The sequence below is a fragment of the Bombina bombina genome, chromosome 4 (assembly GCF_027579735.1).
Source record: "Bombina bombina isolate aBomBom1 chromosome 4, aBomBom1.pri, whole genome shotgun sequence".
In the NCBI taxonomy this organism is placed as follows: domain Eukaryota; kingdom Metazoa; phylum Chordata; class Amphibia; order Anura; family Bombinatoridae; genus Bombina; species Bombina bombina.
In genome coordinates, this window is record NC_069502.1 from 290738875 (window position 1) to 290744180 (window position 5306).

The following is a 5306-nucleotide window of genomic DNA, read 5'->3' on the forward strand; positions in this document are numbered from 1 at the left end:
CATTGATCAAGACAAGGTCACTCTATCAGCATTGATATCGGATATATAAAGGCTTGTTACTTCATGACATCGGGGACTGCTTTATAACTCTGCATACTAACCAAGGCTTGCTTAACACACAGCTAACATTGCCTGGCTTTGAACTGCTACAAATTAACCCCTTTGTTAATGACATGTACTGGCAGCTGCCTTAGCAGGACTTTATCTGTGGGGATTTTTTTCACAGGTTTGTTATTTGGTCCATTGTCCTCTAGACAGAGGAAGGTATATATGTCACATGATTATTAAGTTGTAGTTTGGTGTCTTTATTTCTTATGTTATTTACTTTTATTTAATAAAGGATTTTGAAGTTTTCTTGCACTCGGTCTCTGAGTCTGACTTAATGAGCAAGTGCTGGTTAAAGGTATAGCTGTGACATTTTTCTTTCATTTTTCATTTAAACATTTACTTACCTCCTTGCACCAGATGGAAGCATACTCTTTTTTCATCTGAGCTCAGCAGTGATTACATTCAGTTAAGCTGGTATATATTTACAAATACATACATATATACATACATATATACACACATATATATATATATATATATATATATATATATATATATATATATACACAGTGGGGCAAAAAAGTATTTAGTCAGCCACCAATTGTGCAAGTTCTCCCACTTAAGAAGATGAGAGAGGCCTGTAATTTTAATCATAGGTATACCTCAACTATGAGAGACAAAATGTGGAAACAAATCCAGACAATCACATTGTCTGATTTGGAAAGAATTTATTTGCAAACTATGGTGGAAAATAAGTATTTGGTCAATATCAAAAGTTCATCTCAATACTTTGTTATATATCCTTTGTTGGCAATGACAGAGGTCAAACATTTTCTGTAAGTCTTCACAAGGTTGTCACACACTGTTGCTGGTATGTTGGCCCATTCCTGCATGCATATCTGCCCTAGAGCAATGATGTTTTGGGGCTGTCGCTGGGCAACACAGACTTTCAACTCCCTCCAAAGGTTTTCTATGGGGTTGAGACCTGGAGACTGGCTAGGCCACTCCAGGACCTTGAAATGCTTCTTACGAAGCCACTACTTCGTTGCCCGGGCGGTGTGTTCGGGATCATTGTCATGCTGAAAGACCCAGCCACGTTTCATCTTCAATGCCCTTGCTGATGGAAGGAGGTTTGCACTCAAAATCTCACAATACATGGCCCCATTCATTCTTTCATGTACATGGATCAGTCATCCTGTTCCCTTTGCAGAGAAACAGCCCCAAAGCATGATGTTGCCATCCCCATGCTTCACAGTAGGTATGGTGTTCTTTGGTTGCAACTCAGCATTCTCTCTCCTCCAAACATGACAAGTTCTGTTTGTACCAAACAGTTCTACTTTGGTTTCATCTGACCATATGACATTCTCCCAATTTACTTCTGGATCTTCCAAATGTTCTCTAGCATACTTCAGATGGGCCCAGACATGTACTGGCTTAAGTAGGGGGACACGTCTGGCACTGCAGGATCTGAGTCCCTGGCGGCATAGTGTGTTACTGATGGTAGCCTTTGTTACGTTGGTCCCAGCTCTCTGCAGGTCATTCACTAGGTCCCCCATGTGGTTCTGGGATGTTTGTTCACTGTTCTTGTGATCATTTTGACCCCACGGGGTGAGATCTTGCGTGGAGCCCAAGATCGAGGGAGATTATCAGTGGTCTTGTATGTCTTCAATTTTCTAATTATTGCTCCCACAGTTGATTTCTTCACACCAAACTGCTTGCCTATTGCAGATTCAGTCTTCCCAGCCTGGTGCAGGTCTACAATTTTGTTTCTGGTGTCCTTCGACAGCTCTTTGGTCTTTACCATAGTGGAGTTTAGAGTGTGACTGCTTGAGGTTGTGGACAGGTGTCTTTTATACTGATAAGTTCAAACAGGTGCCATTAATAAAGGTAATGAGTGGAGGACAGAGGAGCCTCTTAAAGAAGAAGATACAGGTCTGTGAGAGCCAGAAATCTTGCTTGTTTGTAGGTGACCAAATACTTATTTTCCACCATAATATGCAAATAAATTATTTCCAAATCAGACAATGTGATTGTCTGGATTTGTTTCCACATTTTGTCTCTCATAGTTGAGGTATACCTATGATGAAAATTACAGGCCTCTCTCATCTTCTTAAGTGGGAGAACTTGCACAATTGGTGGCTGACTAAATACTTTTTTGCCCCACTGTATGTATATATATGTAGTTATTTTAACTAGGTAGTTAGTAAATAGTTGATAACTATTTACTAACTACAGGGAGTGCAGAATTATTAGGCAAATTGTATTTTTGAGGATTAATTTTATTATTGAACAACAACCATGTTCTCAATGAACCCAAAAAACTCATTAATATCAAAGCTGAATAGTTTTGGAAGTAGTTTTAGTTTGTTTTTAGTTATAGCTATTTTAGGGGGATATCTGTGAGTGTAGGTGACTATTACTGTGCATAATTATTAGGCAACTTAACAAAAAACAAATATATACCCATTTCAATTATTTATTTTTACCAGTGAAACCAATATAACATCTCAACATTCACAAATATACATTTCTGACATTCAAAAACAAAACAAAAACAAATCAGTGACCAATATAGCCACCTTTCTTTGCAAGGACACTCAAAAGCCTGCCATCCATGGATTCTGTCAGTGTTTTGATCTGTTCACCATCAACATTGCGTGCAGCAGCAACCACAGCCTCCCAGACACTGTTCAGAGAGGTGTACTGTTTTCCCTCCTTGTAAATTTCACATTTGATGATGGACCACAGGTTCTCAATGGGGTTCAGATCAGGTGAACAAGGAGGCCATGTCATTAGATTTTCTTCTTTCATACCCTTTCTTGCCAGCCACGCTGTGGAGTACTTGGACGCGTGTGATGGAGCATTGTCCTGCATGAAAATCATGTTTTTCTTGAAGGATGCAGACTTCTTCCTGTACCACTGCTTGAAGAAGGTGTCTTCCAGAAACTGGGAGTTGAGCTTGACTCCATCCTCAACCCGAAAAGGCCCCACAAGCTCATCTTTGATGATACCAGCCCAAACCAGTACTCCACCTCCACCTTGCTGGCGTCTGAGTCGGACTGGAGCTCTCTGCCCTTTACCAATCCAGCCACGGGCCCATCCATCTGGCCCATCAAGACTCACTCTCATTTCATCAGTCCATAAAACCTTAGAAAAATCAGTCATGAGATATTTCTTGGCCCAGTCTTGACGTTTCAGCTTGTGTGTCTTGTTCAGTGGTGGTCGTCTTTCAGCCTTTCTTACCTTGGCCATGTCTCTGAGTATTGCACACCTTGTGCTTTTGGGCACTCCAGTGATGTTGCAGCTCTGAAATATGGCCAAACTGGTGGCAAGTGGCATCTTGGCAGCTGCACGCTTGACTTTTCTCAGTTCATGGGCAGTTATTTTGCTCCTTGGTTTTTCCACACGCTTCTTGCGACCCTGTTGACTATTTTGAATGAAACGCTTGATTGTTCGATGATCACGCTTCAGAAGCTTTGCAATTTTAAGAGTGCTGCATCCATCTGCAAGATATCTCACTATTTTTGACTTTTCTGAGCCTGTCAAGTCCTTCTTTTGACCCATTTTGCCAAAGGAAAGGAAGTTGCCTAATAATTATGCACACCTGATATAGGGTGTTGATGTCATTAGACCACACCCCCTCTCATTACAGAGATGCACATCACCTAATATGCTTAATTGGTAGTAGGCTTTCAAGCCTATAAAGCTTGGAGTAAGACAACATGCATAAAGAGGATGATGTGGTCAAAATACTCATTTGCCTAATAATTCTGCACTCCCTGTATATATATATATATATATATATATATATATATATATATATATATATATATACACACACACTTTAGAGAATTTTCCCCTTAAATACCTTAAAACATGAAAAATCTTTTGAAATCAATTTTAATACTTTATAATTTTGATAACTTATTTTTGTTTTATTTGTTGTATTTGTTTGTTTTATTGTAAATACTTTATACTCCAATGTTGTTCACATGGTAGAAAATGTTTTTAGTATTTTAAATATAGATTCCTATATATATTGTTAACAATGAAACAGTTCAAATCCCTCAGTGCTCAGTCTCCGGCTCCTACCTATGGCATTTCTTCAGCGTCAACACTCACAGAGGGGCTGGTCATGTGATCGGTGCAGGAGAACTGCCTCTGTCACGGCGGTAAATTCAAATAGAAGAAAGGAGACTCTTCACTCAGAAATCAAGTATATCTATGCCTTGTAGAATAACAATTCAAAAATGTATTGGTGCATTTAAAAACACAGGATCCATGAAAAAAACACAAGTAAAATCACAACTTGTAGCGAAATGCTGTACGCGTTTCGGGCTCCTCCCAGCGCTTGCTCACCAGCTGTATGCTAATGTCTCAAGTGAGCACCTTTATACAGGTATACCAGTACCGTTAACCCTTTACTGCTCTCTCTCAAAAAGCACCTAGCAAAAATACATGCAATATGTACTTTTAAAAACCTATACATATTTATGGTTCTAAAGCCATAGTTAAACTATACTTAATATAATAATTTTAATTCCCCTGAAGGTTCCTTTAAATGATGTAAGAATTGTAGCAAGGAAAAAAGTGACAGTATGTTAGCACTCTTGTGATTCTCAGTAAAGCATATGTAAAGTATCAAGGAGGGTCACCTTGATACAGGTTGTAAATAAAACTTAACTTTTATTCTAATTGAATTAATATATACATATCGTTGTATAGTGTAGAGTGAGTGAATGTGTTAAAACTTAGATTAAAATAGAAAATAGGGAGCGAATATCCACCATAAAAAACTATCAATCTCAATAGTAAGGCTCCACACAGTTCCAACACAAACTCATGTATGCTCAAATCTGCAGAAAATTGTTACCTATAAAGGGGATTGACCCCATCAACAAATTACACTGAGTAATGCAGCAAGGAGCAAGAGTAAGTGTCGGTCTGTGTGGAAGCTAATAAGCCTAGTGATGGCTAAAACAGGAGGCAATAATAACAGCTATTATGGTGGCTAAGGTTCCCTAAACACGCCTGTTGCGCATTTTGCCATTCACCGGCTTTCTCAAAGGCTAACCCGATCAGGGTTTGTCTCCAAGCATTTAAGTAAATTATGGGCCAATCAGAGTGGAGTGTGGTTACACACCCACTAATCCAACCTATCAGCAGAATTGGCCCTCATTGGATGGAGGCCGTCATGTGATTGCAACGTCAGTCTGTTAATGAAAATATGTCTATTGCAATCAAGACCGTTTTTATTA